The sequence below is a fragment of the Excalfactoria chinensis genome, chromosome 8 (assembly GCF_039878825.1).
Source record: "Excalfactoria chinensis isolate bCotChi1 chromosome 8, bCotChi1.hap2, whole genome shotgun sequence".
In the NCBI taxonomy this organism is placed as follows: Eukaryota; Metazoa; Chordata; class Aves; order Galliformes; family Phasianidae; genus Excalfactoria; species Excalfactoria chinensis.
Window position 1 is genome coordinate 11,391,056 of NC_092832.1, and position 17,138 is coordinate 11,408,193.

At 44.0% G+C, this 17,138-nt stretch overlaps 1 protein-coding gene across 5 annotated transcripts in view; it reads left to right on the plus strand.

The window, feature by feature from the left end:
- The first annotated feature begins 18 nt into the window (after positions 1–18).
- TLCD4 (TLC domain containing 4) overlaps positions 19–17,138 on the plus strand; it is a 40,440-nt gene continuing 23,320 nt past the window's right edge. The window contains exons 1-3 of one of the 5 annotated variants that reach the window (XM_072343743.1): positions 19–198; positions 6,634–6,803; positions 8,450–8,666. The gene's annotated coding sequence lies outside the window, so the exon portion shown is untranslated. Of the gene's footprint in view, positions 199–6,633; positions 6,804–8,449; positions 8,667–13,884; positions 14,092–14,752; positions 15,166–17,138 lie in introns of those variants that run through there. The other 4 variants (XM_072343744.1, XM_072343742.1, XM_072343741.1 and 1 more) reach the window with 4 other exon arrangements.

Below are 17,138 nucleotides of genomic sequence, written 5' to 3' on the forward strand. Positions count from 1 at the left end.
CGGGCCGGGCGCCGGCGGGGGCGGTGCGTGAGCGCGGCAGGGGCTGACCCGGCGCTGCTCCGCCGCTGTCCCGCCGCTGTCGGACCGCGGGAGCGGACAGCGATGCGCGCCGCCCTGTGTGCCTCGGGAGGCGCGTACCGCTGCACATCCTTTGACGCGCGCGGAGCTCAGGCCGGCACGCAGCAGTAAGCAGTTCAGGTATGTACGCGCAGGCGGAACTGACACTTGCATAGCGTATAATGATGCGTGAAGCAGGAATAGTAATGTTTTACTGCCGTTCACAGTTCTCGGTTTGATTTGTTCTAATGCTTCAGCCCTGTATTTCTATATGAAGCGTGTGGTACCAGATCTGCATTCTTCCCATCTCTGCAGCGTCCAGCCTTGTGGGGGATGTTGCGATGGCTCAGCACAGGGCTGACCTCAGGCGAGGGGTGCTGTCGCTGACAAAGGGAGGATTGCATTCGGTGATCAGGGGAGAGGGGCCTCTACCAGGGCTGTCCTTCAACTAGCAGGTGGGATCAGCGCTTCAGAACTACTCGGAGCGGTCTGACACCACAGGCTTTGTGGGTGGCATGTCAGGCATGTGCCAGCGACTGCTGTGTGCTGCTTCTACCTCGAGTTCACGGATGCTGCAGTTTTAGCCTTGGAAGCTGGAAGGTTCTCTCTCATTTGTCACAAAAACGTGTGCCAGCCATGGGCTCTAGTAACTGCTGCGTCATTTACAAACAAGGTGTTTGTTTCCCAGCTGCCGTCCACCAGCTTTGGAGCTGAGCGAATCCTCCTGATTCATGTCCAGCGATTCTTCACATTATGCGTTCTCCTTTCTTACATCAGTGTAACGTGTAATTAGGCAGTTGTCTGAAGCAGACTATTAAAAGTATTGCCATAGAATGGTCTTCCACTCAGATGAGTAACTTGCTTGTAGACAGCATCACAAAAGCAATTGCTACTTAATCATCACTGACATTTGGAAACACCAAGGCTTTAATTAATAGTTCTGTTGAGGATGCATAAATCTCAAAAATTATTTTTGCTTTCCACTTTATTAGCTTCATAAAACTAATAATTAGAAACAATAGAGGTACATGACCTTAAAGTACAGAAGAAAGGAAGAAAGCACGATGGTATTGTGTTTTTCTTCTATTTCCCATTGTATGAAGAAAAACATGCTGCAGTCCTTTTTGTGTGTGAATATTCTCTATGGAATATTCTTACTGGTACGTCTGGTGCATGTCTCCAAGAAACTCTTTTCCTGCAACTAAAGTACAACTTAAATTTGTGCTTTCTTAACTGGCATTTTGATTGCTTTATTTCTTCTTTTAATGACAAGTCCTCAAAGTAGGCATAAAAAGTATAATGAATATAAAATTAACTTTAAAAAGTAGGAAAGCAAAGTACTTGTATTGTTCAGATAGTATTTTGCTTTTGGTGCTTTCCCGGATAAATAGTTTTTAAATCCCTTGTCCATTTGATGAGGTTTGTTCAGGTTGTTCAGTCTGCAGTTTTTACTCCAAAGTAACTTACAGGTAGGGTAAAAGCAGGGGAAGTGATTCTGGACAAAATCTCCATCCAGCATTCCTAGAGCTCAAGGATATTACATTACAACAACAAATCTCAGACTAGAGGGCTTGTTCAGGAGATTCCTGCCAGCCCCAGGGGACGTGCACCGCATCTTCTTGAACTTGTTTTCTTAAATGTGGTTATTTTGCTGCATTTTGACTTAGAATGCAGTGCCACAAACATCTCCAGCAGCACAACTGTGGGGTAAACTACCAAAACGGTTTGAGGTTGTGTGAGGAAAAGGGCAGGAACCTGTCAGCCAGGCTTTGCCACTGGATAGATTGCCCTGTGGAACAGTTTATCACGTTAAAGCTCAGACATGTTACGTATCTAAGTATTCTCAATTTCTGCAGGATAACTTTGTATGTGAAATGATTTGGAAGACACAAATTCATGTAAGTGAGCAATTTCTACACAAAACCTTTTTTTTTTTTTTTTTTTTTTTTTTTTTTTTTAAGCTTGTTTCCAATGTTATTTAGCAACATAAGGAGAAGTGATGCTGTGTTCTCTGATTAGAGGAAAAAATTGTGGCTGGGTTCGTGTATGGGAAATTGGTAATCACAGCCTGAACCTCTGATTAATCAGCTGAGGTAAGTGTTGGGTCAGCTGTGGGAGTGCAGGTGAGAGTAATTTAGCTGTGCTCCTGGAAGGGGTGAAGCTTGACTCTACCTCCTCCAGACCTCATTTAAGGGCTGACCACCACTAAGGCAGCATCTCTTGGAGATTGCTCCCTGGTGGAGACTGCCTCAGCATTTCCCAGTGAAGGCATCCATATTGGTGAGTTTTTCCTCATAAATAACATTTTTAATATCTGTTACCATCTTTGTATCATTCCACCTTACAGTTCCTAATTAATCTTTTCTCATGCTAGAACTGTAGAGCTGTATCTGGAAGATTTTAGAACAATACCAGCATCATGAATGTTGTGACAAATTCTGCTGTTAGGAACAGAAGGGACTGTTAAGTTTGTGAACTAGAGTGCTGTGCACCAGCTAGAGTGGAGCAGGCAGCTGGTCAGTGTCCAAGTGAGAGGTGACCTCACGTGATGGCAGCATGAGGGTTTATCAGAGTCAGTCTGACAAAATGCTTCCCTCTTAGCTGCAGTTACTTCCAATTACTTTGGTTGGACTAAGTTTGCTTTGGCTTTTTTTGTGAGTCAGAAACTTAAAAAATCATTGCAATTATAATAAAACAATCTTAGAAGCCCCGATTAGTATTTGGGATCAATAACATCTGTAATATTTATGGTCACATCACAGTTAGTGCTGTGCTTCCTGGCATAACAGCATTTCTCATATATATTTAACATGATTCGCATTTGCTTAAATACAAAGAAAAAACATTTGCAAGCACTTGAACAGTGCTTGACCCCGTGGCTGTAAGACTGGAACAAAATCTCTCAAATAATGAGATTAATTTTTTGTTAAAATTGTCTTCTCTCTCCCATTCACATTTGCCATTCTTTCCATTTTAATTTCTGGTAGTGTGCTCTGGTGCCTAACACTGCCATAGGTGACAGACAGTAAAGTGGTTGTTAGCTTACAGCAGCTAAATAAGGAAGGTCTCCTTCCCTCCAGCTGCCTGCAGATTTTACATTTCTTTAGAAATATCCAGATTCCCCTTTGTGGCTGTGACAAGTCTCTGTATGTGCTCTGTGGGAATGGGTGGGAGGGAAGAGGCTGCTTATGGAAACCTCTCTGGGCCTCTAAGTGCCACCTATGAATTTGCAATCAAAGTAGCAACCTGTAGGGGAAAAGATTTTCAGTGATGGACATGAGATACACTGATACCAGATGTCCTGTCAGCCACATCTGACAGCACAGCAGTAAGCTGGTCCCATTGCTCCAATGACCCCACATTTGGTAGCAGTGTGGATGTGTTCTGAGTGTGGTTTTAGAAAGCACAGGCTTTTATAGTATACAGCACCAAAATTGCACACTGTAACTTGGCCTGATTACTGAGTAGTATGCTTAGGGAGCGGTCCTGCAACATAATGTAAACTCATGTTCTTTGATCTATTCAAAGTGTTGGGAGAAAGAGGCTATTGTTTCACAGCTCAGAAGTACTGAACAACCTGGAGGTCACTGGGTGCCTCTGGCTGCTCAGTGTGGAGAAATAATCCCCTACCTCCTGCCCCTTTCTTTGTGTATATTTATATTCCTAAAAATAAGTTTGGAGTCTGATACTACCTTCCTAGAAATGTATCTTCAAGTCTGCTTATAAATTAAAATGGAATTTGCAGCATACTCAGTGGTGAGGTTGTAAGATTCTCTGCATGTTTCTTGCTTCACTAAGACTGGTGAGTTCCCATGGATCTTTGAGCAGAATGTGGGGGCACAGTTTGCTTTGCTTTCTTTGGATCCCTGCTGCCAGGAGAAAATTGACCATTGCTAATGCTGCTGGTGGAGAGAGGCAGCCTTATCCATGACCTCATCCATCAGCTTGCATCAGCATATTCCTCCTCTTTTCAGGCTGGAAACTGGTACTTAGGTGACTCTGCTGGCATCTCAGTTTTGTCTGAAGGTTCCAGTACTCTGCCCTCAGCATGTTCAGGCTTTTGAAAAATGCCTCTCACCCTTTTATGCTGTCTCTATCCCCTGCTTATGAAGATATGAAGTGTGATGCCCTCCACAATAAAGACGGCTTCCTGAGATGAAAGAGGAAAGGTTTCTGAGCTGTTTAGATTTCTGAAGATCTGCCATTGAATTAGTAAAATACTGGAGCTGGAAAAAAAAAAAAAGGTCATATGAAGAGGGACGAGATGATACGCTCTGGTTTTGTTCTGTTTTGTTCTGTGCTGTATTTGGTTCTTGTTTCCCTCCCTCCCCTTTTCTTTGTGTCTTTACAGTTATATTTAAAAATGTCATTTATTGACTGTTGTTTTGGGAATGCTGCCAGATACATCTGGAGGTCCAGATCCTATTAAAGGCAATTTAGTGTAATGGCACCATGAACTCTCCATGGAAATAGAGTTCTTTTTAGGTTTACAAAGACTGGCCAGGTTACCTCAGTATTTTATTTCGTACAAGTGTGTGCATTGATGTTGTAAGGCAATATATTAAAAAATCTGGAATCTGCCATTCCTTCTACTGCTTTTTTTTCCTGTTTTGTTACAACGTATAAGATGTGAAGTCAAGCAAACTATTAATAAAAAGCTCTCACAGTTTACGAACCAAATAACTTGCCTTCTGCACTACATTTTAAGTCTTCAATTATGTGATCAATACACCATTTAAAAACAGGTTATCTTCATTCTTCGTTTTTCCCCCATCAACCTCAGATGATGCATAATGCTGTTCTCTCTACAAATAAATGAACTGGGAAATTATACACCATTTGCATCAACAGTGTGAATTTAATGCATGTGCCATAAGGGTGGGTCGGTTCCTGTTGTTGTGAATTAAATGATGATAACGAGACAATTGCTTAGAGCTAAGAAATTATGTTAAGTATTTTGCTGACTGACTTTTAATGTATGACTGAAAAGAATAAGAACTTATGCTTGTGGAAGCTCTCAGGAGATGTCACGGTAGCTCCTGATTTACTAACACTGGATTAAAGACAAGTACAGAAAAAAAATAAAAATAGAATTTCAAAGTAGAGATCTTGTATGTGATTTCATATTACTTTCAAAACACTTTGAAGACAAATGATGTTTTCTTTTCTTCTGGACCTTTGTGTCTGAGGACTGGTATGATTGGAGACCCCAGCAGTTTTCACACAGGAATTAGCCGTGCCAAGAGTGTGTCCATGCACTGAAATATTTTTGTTTGTTTTGCATCTAATTGAGAACCCATCAGGTAAACTGCAATCCCCTTTCAAAAGTGCTGTCTGTGGGAGGAAGAACTGTTTGTTCAAAATGACATGGGGAAGTTACTGGCTCTGGAATTCCCTTCCCTGTGTGTTTGTTTTGGTAGTCAAGATCAGCACCAGAAGAAGCTGTGATTCTTGCAGCTTCCCCAGCATTGATGGGGAATGTGTTCTCTCCTGGAGTATTTTCTGTTGTTGCCGTATGCAGGAATTGTTGGGACAGGTGCTGTACAAAAGTAAGATGTCCCTGTTTTAAGGAGATGTAATTTCTGTTAATTTAAAGAAAGACTGATTATGCAAAGAACAGCGTATTGCCTGGCTCCTTGTATTTTCTTTAGGATAACTTGACAAGTAAGTGTGTGTTTAGTGCCCAGATTGCCTACATTCATCAGGATCAGATATGCTGAGCTCTGAATATGCTGCACTTGCCACATGGTGAGTCTGGTGCATGCAGTGGGTCCAGTGCTGACTGTGTGCACATGGGGTGCAATGTGACCGCAATGTTCTTGACCTGTGTGTAGCACAACACACGTGGGCCTTGAGGCTGGAACATCCAGGTCCTTGTACATGTGGCCTGCTGCCCAAGATAGCTTGGATGTGAAGGCTCTTACTGTCAGTGGAATGCTCTTTTTTCTTCTGGGTATAGTTTCCATGTAGAGAAAGAAGACATTGCCAGAGGAACTCCAGATGTGTAACACCTGTGACTCCACGAATCAAGTGAACAAGTGTTGAAATGGAGCTTCTTTATGAAGATCCAGTAGTATTATTGTAGCAAGGTGTGTATATACACAATATAACAAGAATAAACGTATAATGCTGGACAAAAGCAGTGGTGTTGCAATTGATTAATATTATGTATCCAGAAAAATGGCACTGTATACAATTACACAGTGTATTTGTTGCAATTCACAGAGAGACTTTTCAAACTCATTTACAATGTTTACATATGTTTTCATGTTGACCACCTTAGCTTTACTTATGCATATTACATAGCCAATTAGATTGTTTTTCCAGTTTTCTTAACTTATTGTTTATAATCTTTGTGTTTTATATTCAATTTCTTTCCTAATATTTGTAGATATGAGTACATCAGAGTGAGTGCTGCTTATCTGTAAAAGTGTTTATGGTGTTTGAATAGTCCCAGTGGAAATGGAAGCCCAAAAGCTTTCCCCACTGGGTCTGAAAGGAAAGCTTTAGTTCTGTGTTTCAGTGTGAAATGATGTAAATCCAGTGTTTCTTCTCTTTTTCTATCTTTCTTACCAGGACTGCTGTTTAGATAAGAGATTTGCAAGTTACAGGACAGAGCACGAGCTCCTTAACATGACCAAAACTGCACAGGGACTCGTTTGAAATAATGTGCAGATCAAGGCTGTAGACAGATGGAAGATCTCTAAACCTGCTGGTAGCAATGGAAACTATGAATGAAATTCTAGGTAAGAAGCTAATAATTGGTAAGAGTACTAATACACATTTGTTTAAAATAAATTACAGCTTTAATTCCACAAGCAGCATTTTTACAAAAAGATATTATCAGCAAAAATAAAGAGAAGTACATTCTAGGGCTTTGAAACAGGTACATTTAGAACATAAAATATATTTCCTTCAGAAGCCATGTATTATCCCCATTAATATTTACCCCCAAAAAAGAAATTATGAAGGTTTTAATATGTAAGATAAATATGTTGTTTACTGAAATGTTTACAGTTACTGAGAATATTATTCAATATTGTATTAGCAAACCATGTAGAAAATGATATATTTTTTAAAATTTATTCAGGATTTTTAGCATGGACTTTGGTTGCATTTAGACGTAAGTTATGTGTGTGCAGGAGGTTTTGTTGTTTCTTTGTGCTGCTGAGTAATTTTCCTTCATTTCCTGAAGACTGACAGATCAACAAAAGGTGGAAAACTCAGGAAAATGGTAGAAATGCTTTTGTAAAATCTTAAAAATTGACCAGAATACTCAGGAGCATCTGTATCGTCTGAAGAAACTACGTAACATTTTCAGATTAAAGATGTTTTAATGTCAGATACATTATAAACCAATCTTTTTGCATCATGATACATTCTGAAAGAGGCCTAGTTGGATGTGGGGCAGCTGCTATGGCATGTGCCAAAGCTTAGGCTGATCTACGTGAGGCTTAGAAGCTGTCTTTAGCATGCAGGTGAGCAGTACTCCCAAGTGTGCGTTCTCCCTCATTACCTGATGTGCTGCTTCTGAACATCTGATGCTGTCATGTACAGCAGAATACCTAGGGTGAACACGTGGTTTTATTCTCTACCTAAATTATGTTAATTTTAATTAACAGTCTGCATATTAAAAAGGTATTTCTTTCTGACCCTTTGCATGTTAAATAGCTGAGAAATAATTTGCTCAGTTGTAGTGTTGCTTGGTTGTAATTTCATGCTTTTCAATCATATGCCATTACAAAGTACATCTACCATTCTGTGCTGTTCTGACATCACCAAATTCCAGTCGCTACCCCATTCCACAGTGCTCTTGTTGCTAAGAGCCTCAGCTATCACAATGCAGAGGGAAATATGTGCATGCAAAGAAAATAGTCTTGAATTATCTCAGGCTTCCTCCTGCTGCTTTCAGTGTGCTTCATCTCGTGCATTAGGGAACCAAGAAGTTGCATTAATTTCAGAGCTCTCTAGTTTAAGCCTTTGGGAATTGAATGCTTTCTAGATCCTTAGTTTGCTGATCCTAAGGATGCATTCAGGTGCAGCCTTGTTTATTAAAGGGCAAAGGACATAAGTGATAAAGCTGCAGGGCTGGCTTTATTACTTCATTACTCAGATGTGTCTTTTGGGCACATCAGGAGGGAGAGAATGCATGGAGGAGTGTGAGGCTAGTAGTGGTGGAAGAAAATACTGTGACAGAAAAGGGGTGAGAAAATAGAGGACAAAGCAGGAAAGGCAAAAAGAGGAAAAGAGAGCTGGTGTTCTTGAGAGTTCTGTGAATTGTGTTTAGCACCTATCGTAATGCAGTTTGATGTTTTTTCTTAATGCTGACGTGGTGTGTCAATGTAGCGGGTTGTACTGCAGGGTGATAAACTCACCATGTGCTATTTTACAGGTCCTCAGTAACTTCTGGATGATTATACTTGGGACAGTAACACCAGTAGAGAGGGTGATGCTACAGGTGAGGTGTAATTAGATGAAGGAGGCAGCGTGTGATGAGAGATAAATGGAGAAGACAGAAAAACTAGAAGAAAACTGAAGAAGGGAGGCTGAGATACAGGAAGAGGTAAGCGACCAGACAGCTTTCCAGAACAAGCCTTTGAGCACTGAGAGTAAGTACTGCTGTCAGAAGTGCTGTTTCAAATGGGGAAGTGACAGGAGCTAGGAGAGCTGAATTAACTGGTCTGAGATGGAAAAGGGAGAGTGTGTTTAGAGGAAATAAACTAATGCAGGAGAAAATGAAGATATTGTTTGAGTAACAATTTATTAAACGTGACAAGAAATGATATTGTGACCTGTGCTGGAAAGGTAAGATTTACATTCTGTAGTATTCAATCTGAGTGTGTATAACACAGCATTCATTGATGTACAAAACATGTCTGATGTTGGAAAGAGAAGATATTGTACTTTTTTTCAGGCAAGCACGCAGCTCAGTAACCATTAACTGGGAACATGCAGAACCTATGTGGGGGAAGCATATAGAAACTGTTTTCTCTGTGCATTTTTTGGTTTTGGGGTGGTGGGGAGGGTGTGAGTAGGAGCAGGAGTTGTGTTGTTTTTTAAATGGCACCTTTTTTTTTTTTTTTTTTCCTATTTCCAATCACCATTTCCCTGCCATTTTCTCAGCTATTTTAGCTAACGCCAAATTTAGATCCTTTCTCTTCAGTGTCTTTTCAGCCATGGGTTGTCTGTATTAAATGCTGTAACATTAGCTGCCTACAGTTACTGTGATTAGACTCCAGGGGCGGCCTGAGCAATTTTTGGACAATAGAGCTGGCTCTTTTCTCACTCACACCAGTCTGTTGGCTTCACTGCAGTTGCTCTTGATTCACAGCGCTGTGAAAAGAGAATTGTGCTTGCTCTTTCATACATTCCTTCATCTCCACGATGTTTTTGTTTATATGTATAATTGATTCTCTGGGAATATAACCTACTGCTGGAGGTAGGTTTCCTGACATGAAAATAAATTTAAGTTCTTTTTAGGTCACTGGGTTCAATCCATTGCTGCCACAGCACTATGTTATATAATTTCTTTCATAAAGTGGTCAGGTTGTGCTTTAAACATCAAGATTCTATTCTTAATTTGGACGGGAAGGTTAGTAATGTCCTAAGTTCAAAGCCAGAACTGCAGTAATTTTTCAGCTGCTCTGGAAGTATTTTGCTTTCTCACATATGCCTCACTTTACTGTACGGTGGCTGTGATAAAAGTTTCATACCCTGCAGAGGCAAGCTCAGCTCTGAGACAGCAAAGTTTTGAAATAACAGGCACACTTAAAAAGGGTACCATGGGGTTTTCTGTTCATTGTCACCTCTCAGATTTTAGCAGGCAGTAAATTTCTGCCATACCTGAAGTGCCCCCCTGTTTGTCAGTTACAGAAGGAGAAGGATACGGAACAGGTGTGTACAACTTGGCTGAAGATGAGCTGCTACTTTTCTTTGCCACCCCATCTTAGCAGATCCACTCAATTTCATCCAGATTTGTTCCTCATTTGTTGAATTTTTGAGCTATTTGGCATGAAGCTTAAAATCATCAGTATAACCAAGAGGTTTTAATGTGTGGATGAAAGGAAGAGTCCAAACTTCTCCCTTATGTAGTGTAAATAAGTGGATTCAACTGAAACCAACAGGATGCTGTTATCTACAAATGTTACTGTAGTACCTCCATGTCTTCCCTGCTTTCCCAGTGCTCTTTCAGCATATGTTCTCTATTGTGTAGATGGAATATTATTTCTTTTTCTTGTCCCCCCATTCCTTTATCTCTGTGCTACACCTTGCCTCAGCAACTCCGTTGCCCTTAACTTCCTTTCCCAGCTGAAGCTTGGCTCCAGAAATTACGTTTGATATTGGGGTGTCTCTTGACAGCGCTATTGGTGACAACAGCAAAGGGAGTGATAAAAGTGTGCATAAAGGGTATAGCAGCCAGTTGGCTATGTTGCTACTGTGGTTACTGTTTATCCCACCCTTGGGCTACTGTATTTCCAATGCGAATAACAGGTGCACAAGTTGCAGCAGTAGGCATCCTAGCAGGGCTTAGTGCAAGTGCTCTGAGTGGTTGTGATGTAAGTTCATCAGTGACTTGGATGATAGACAGGAAGGTATACTAAGTAAATTTGTGGATAACACTAGATTGGGAGGAGCTGCTGAATCCCTCGAGAATAGAGAGGCCTTGCAGAAAGATCTTGGCAAATTAGGGAGCTGGGACAATCACCAACTGCATGAAGTTTAACAAGAGCAAGTGCCAGATTCTGTACCTGGGACAGAGCAACCCTGGATGTATGTACAGATTGGGGGATGAGAGGCTGGAGAGCAGCTCCATGGAAAGGGATCTGGGGTTTCTGGGTGATGTCAAGTTGAAATCAGTCAGCAATGTGTGTTGGCAGACAACAAGGCCAGTTGTACCCTGGTGTGCATCACGCCCAATACTTCCACCAGGCAAGGGGAGGGGGTTGTCTTGTTCTGCTCTGCACTGTGCAGCCTCACCTCGAGCATTGTGTACAGGTCTTGATGCCACAATGTAAGAAGCATGGAAAGCTATTAGAGAACATCCAAAGAAGGAATGCAAAGATGCTGAAGGGTCTGGAGGTCAAGGCATGTGAGGAACAGCCAAGATCCCTGCGTGTGCTCAGTAGAGGAGCTGAGGCAGGAGGCCTTATGGCAACTGCAGCTCCTCACAGGGAGTGGAGGGGCAGTGCTGAGCTCTGCTCTCTGTGGCAGTGACAGGACCCGAGAGAATGGCATGGAGCTGAGTCAGGGGAGGGGCAGCTGGGGGCTAGGGACAGGGTCTGTGCTAGAGGGTGGTGGGCATGTCTTCAAACCTGCGTGAGTTCTGGAAGCTTTTGGCCAGCACTCTCAGATACAGGGTTTGGGTCCTGCGTGGAGGCAGGAATTGGACTCTGATCCTTCCAGCTCAGGGTATTCTCTGTGATTCATGCAGAACTTTATTGGAGTGTAAAGTTACTCTATTGATTTTGTTGGAGTTTCCTTGCCCATGCAATAAGGGCATAGAGTGCTTGCACGAAATACTTCTTGAGTATTACTGGACATAGGACTTCCAAGTTGAAGCTGCTGGAAATATGCAGTAACATCCAATTCCAAATGTACAGGCAGCTCAAAATCTTCCTGCAGGACATTTCTAGCTGAAAAAGAGGACAGATAACAAAAGTAAGTTAGCCTGGGCATACAGTAGCCATATTTAAACATGTCTACAGCCTTTTTTTCTACTTCAATACCTTTGTACCTCCTTAGCCAGTTCTCTTTTATCTGCAAATCCCTTTTGTCAAAAGAATGAGAGATCCCATAGGGAGTGCAGTTGCCAGCCTGGAATTCTCAGTGCATCATCATCTGTCAGCTTTCCAGTCAGCTTTGCTCAACAAAGCACGTTGAGCTGTTGAAAAACAGCACTGCTTCTGGTGTTTGACAATGTGCTTATTGTGGGCCAAGGTGAAAGCAGTGAGGCAGGTCTGACAAGTTGCACCCACACGCTGTGCTGGGCCAAAGGAATTGTTTGGTAAGATGTGTACTACACAGGCTGGTGTAGAGGCCTGGGGAGTGTCTGGTTTGTCTTCTAGATGCTTCCTAGCTCTATAACTGCAGAATGGTGATGAGTTTTTTTTTGAGGCTTAAAACTCTGATCGGTGGTCTGGCAGAGTTATCTGTTCAGATTAAGAGACTACCATGTCTGCTTTACCATGCTGATCTGCCTGCTTTACCCTGCTGCTAGGTACTGTTACACCTTCATGGAAGAGCCTCCAGGTCACAAGCTGGCATATTAAACAATTAACCTCCTTTAATTGTTGTGCTCTGCTAGAGCAATCATGACCTCAGGCAGCTGGGAGAAAGAACACCTTAAGACAAGGCTGAGAAATATACCAGAGCTCATTGGTCAGAGCCTGTGGGTTGTGAGCTGTGAGCAGGGAGTCCTTGCCAGAGCCTGCCTCTCCTTGTGTCCCTGCAGGATTGAGAATAGCCTTCGCTGCCTTTGCTGGTGCCACAGACCCTCTGTCACCCCAGAGGTTTGCTGCTCATTTGAATGGAAGATGGTTATTGCAGTCATTTTGGCTAGGGAGGGCAAGGTATGTACAAAGTATGCACACAATATGTACAAAGAAGTACGTACAGGGTACGTACAAAGAAATTTTAAATCTGGTGATACAGGACTAAGCAAAAAGTGAGGCCCGATTGTTGGAAAGTGATTTTTTGAAGAAAATACTCTTCAGACTTTTCTAGTTTGCCATTTTGAAAGTGGTTTATGATCTCAACATACTGTTCTGAGGTTTTATTGGCTGTTCTGTTTCATCAGAAACCCTAGACGAACATAATAGAGGGTAGGCTGAAATATTGCGCTATATGAGGAATAAATTGATATGACAGAATAAAATATGAGGGTTTTTTTAATCCTAATTTTGTTAAGTATTTATGTGTATGTGCAGTTGCTGTCTTTGTCCATCTGTTTTTTGCTGGAAGAAGGTTGGAAGCAGGATTAAGATCTGCTTTACTCAGCTGAGTACGTCGTGTGGAATTTTGCTACTAAAATGCTGCTGGAGTTGGTCAGTGGTCAGCTGCAGGACACAGGTCCAGCTGAAGTCATGCTTCAGCAATCCAGATCTTTACACAAATTCTTACCTGGAGGTTGATTTCTTTGTTCAGCAATGGATTAAGCTGAAGTGGCTTTAAGCAACTACAGGTGCTGGGGATGGGCCCTGCTCACCTCCTACAGGTTTCCAGTTCTACAGCAGGGGTGGCTTATTGGCTCACCAGTCAGTACCTGCATTCCAGCCTGTTCCAGTAAGGCAATGGCAGTTTCTGTGAGAGACATCTTGCAAGAGAGATTAGTGAGCACAGCTGGAATAGATGGTTTCTTGGGCAACGGCAGCTTATCCTGTTGTGATGTTGCAACGTACATCTGAATGAATACCTTTAATGTTATGTTGGTTGAGAGAATTGGTACTTTTTTTTATCTTAAAGATCAGTCATCCTTACTGGAAAATGGAAGTTGAGGTGGCTTAGGATGAATTTGATAGTAGAGGTGTACCAAAGGAAACAATTCTGAGCATTTTGTTTCCTGCTTGGTAAGATTTGCCATTTCCTGGAAGAAATTAACCAAGTCCATTAATCTTCCTAGTGTTTAATTTTGTTAATGCAATTTTGCTTTGATTTTTATTTTATTTTTTTTTTAAATACTATGTGATGGCTCGAAAATGTAAAATGAACGATAATTTAAACAAAGTCGGTGCATTTGATTTGAAAGCCGGCGAGTATCAGCAGTACCTGCACTCTGCACAGCCCAGGATCACGGGCACTGCACCCTTCATACGTGAGGTGCTGTCGAGGAGCATTTTTCCCATGAAATATTTTCGGCGGCGGGCCTATGGGAATGCTCGGTGACTGGAATTTTGTTGGAGGGTGAAACGCTCTGCATAGCCGCCTTTTTTCCTCCCCCGACACGTAAGCCTTTCTCAGCCCCGCGCGTTTAGCAGAATTTGGGGTCCAGAGTCCAGCGCGGCGCGGCGCAGTGAGCCCGCAGCCGACGGAGAGGCGGTGAGTGCGCTCGGCGGGGCGGGCGCAGCGCTGTCGGGAAGCCGCCCAGGGAGGGAGGCAGAGGCGCTGCCGTCCCCCGCGGCTGACAGCGGGCGGTGCGGCCGTTCCGGTTCGTGTCGGATTTTTAGCACGGCGCGGCAACGCCACCGCGGCGGGGCGGTGCGGCTGACCCCGCTCCGGGCGCTGCGGTGTGCCCGCACCCTGCCGCTACCGCTGCCGCGCCCCGATCCGCCGGTGCCCGTCGGCGCCGCTTACCGCGGTTTCGGTCCGCCGGGGGCTCCGGGGGTGGGGGAGCCGCCCTCCCCTGGCGGAGCCCGGCGGCAGGTGGCGGCTCGGCCGCTTTAAGGCAGCGCCTGCCGTAACCCGAGCATCCTGTGCGGGAAGGGCCGGTCTCGCCGCCGCTGAGAGGCATGGCGGAGGCTGCGGCTCGGCCCCGGTAGCCCCACTTCCAGGTGCGGCGGGCCGGGAAGAGTGGGCGCTCACACCCCCTTCTGTCTCCCCTCCCGTTTCTGTTAGCCGGCGAGGACGAGCGAACGGAGGCTGCGAAGCGGGGGTAAAGGCGCAGGGGCGGCGCAGCTCAGCCCCTTCGTCCACACCCCCGCCGGGCTGCGCGGCGGCTCCCTCCCTCCCTCTCGGCGCCCGCCCCACACGGGGCCGCCCGCGGGCCGCAGCCGGCGGCGCTGGGCGCCGTGGCAGCTCGGAGCGCAGCGGACGTCTTCCTCCCTCGGCTCACGGCGGGGGTGCGCTCCGCTGGGGCCGACCCTGCCCCTGCCCTTACCCCTGCCCGCGGGGTTCCGCCTCTCCCGGCTGAGCGCGCACCGAGGTAACGCGGCCCCGGGCCGCTGCTCGTGCTTTCTTGCGGGGCTCCGATGCCGCTCGGTCTGCGCTCGCCGTATCTCCGGGAAGTTCTCTCTTTCCTTTCCTCTCTGTTTTCCCCCTTGCTTTCCCGCTGAGAACTTTTTGCAGTGTGTGAGGAGATGGATGTTTCGGGTAAATGACATAGCAACACGTAGCTCGCTTCGGTACCAAACTGCGTCTCTTCGGATTGCTGCCACGGCGCTCCGTAGATGAGCCGTAAGTGGAGCTTGGCGTGTAAATGTCCTTACATAGAACAGGGAATGTCTTAAGCTATGATCGTTACTGCTTTTTTTCGTGTCTCCATTATACTGCTGTGATGTGGTGAGGATATTTCCTGCGTTTCCTACCGAGCTAGCAAGTGCAGAGCCAAGCTAATCAGGGCAATAGAAACTGCAGTTCAGACCCAACAACGCTCAAGCATTGCAGCTGGTTTATTATTAGGCTTATTATAAACTGTGCCAACAGTCAGCAGTACCACAGTGTTCTTTGCAAATTACCATAGTAAGTTTTACAAGGATTGGATTGAGCTGTGAGTTTTAACCAGACCGGGAGAGTATGGTGCTGAGTGGGATACCCTGGTATTGCAATCTCACAGCTTTACCACGTTTTCTTGTTTGGGAAGTGACCCCATTGGTCTTGTAATCCAGTTTGGAAGAGGTGAGGGCTGTGGGCTGTGCCTCTGCACTGGGTCTGTGGCAGAGCAGCGTGTCTTATTGTTCTGATGGGAATGGTTGATGTGAGCAGTGGGACGCTGAGCAGGACATAAATGCTGAGTGCCATTGATGGTACAAGTGCCGGGTAACTCTCCTCCTTTATGCTCTCAGTAAGTGCTGGCGTTTTGCTATCAGAAGTTGCCAATGTTTTCATATTGGAGATGAATGAATTTTGACTTTAGATATGTCTGTTTAATGGAAGTTTTTTTTCCTACTTTTTCCCCTGACTTTCAAGTAGAAGCAGAATGTGAGGAAAAGTGCATGCTGTTAATACCAGATGAAAGGACTGTGCTTTTAGCTCTTTCTGAGTACGAATGAAAAGTGATGTTGTTAGCTCTTTCAGACTTAGTGGGGTTGGTAGAACAGTTCAATACTGTGCTGCTGGAGGCAGTGTGCAACTAACACCTTGCTGACAGTTGTCAGCTTCCAGTGTTTGATATTTGTCTACCTAAAGTCTACTTTGAAAGATGCAAGAGTGAAGTTGTAACTTCTGTCTAACTGAATGGTTAAGACGATAATCTGGGTGAGCCAGGAGCAGACTGCTGTTCAATAACTAATGGTGAGGATCCAACTCTGTTACATTACTCTTCTCCTGTGTTGCAAAGTAGTTACTCCAGCTCTCTCCACTATCAGCTGACTGAATGGTAATCAATGACTGTGCAGTTTGGGGGATAAAGTGTCTGCTCATATATAATCCATGCCGTTTTGTGTCCAGGTTGGACTTTGCTGGAATGCCATGAGAAAATATTGGGGCAGAGAGCCACAGCATACTTGAAAGCTGCTTTTGATTTCCTAACTTTGGCTCTTTTCCTTGGGGCAAAGAAACTATAGGTAACCAGAAGTGTATTATGTTTCTTTAAGTTATAAAGTTCAGTTCAGCAAGGTGAATGATTTTTCTTATTTAAAAGAGAACATGGTAAGCTACAGTTGATTTTCATGGCGAGTTGTACACAGTTGAAAACAACTTAGGCATATGAGAAAATGTCTATAGCTGAACTGTTCTTCCATCTCACATGGAACATGATGTTTGCAGGGTGGTCCTTGAAGTGAATTTAAACACAGCATTTTTGTTTGCCCAAGTGAAATATGGAATTATTCCTGGACTTCGGCACTTGAATGGTGTTTTGATAAAGCATGTATGAAATCACTTTCTGAAATCAGTATTACAAAACTCTTCTGAGTATCTGTCAGAGCAGCCAGGTGACTGGTTTCTCCTCTGCTGCCTCCCTTGCAAGCATCCCAGTTCTGTACTGCTGCCCTAAGTGCTGGTAGGTGTATGTACATCGTACTTTCAAAGTCTGATCACACACTTTCCATGTGACCGCTTTTTCCTAAATTCCCCATACAGTGTCCGTAGAAGAAAGATTAGAGGAAAGGTTAACTCTTTTAAAATCATTTCTTGCAGTGGATGGTTGGGAGTCTTCTGTTTAATTCCATAATCTCCTGTATTAAGATGAACACCCGCCGTGCACTGAA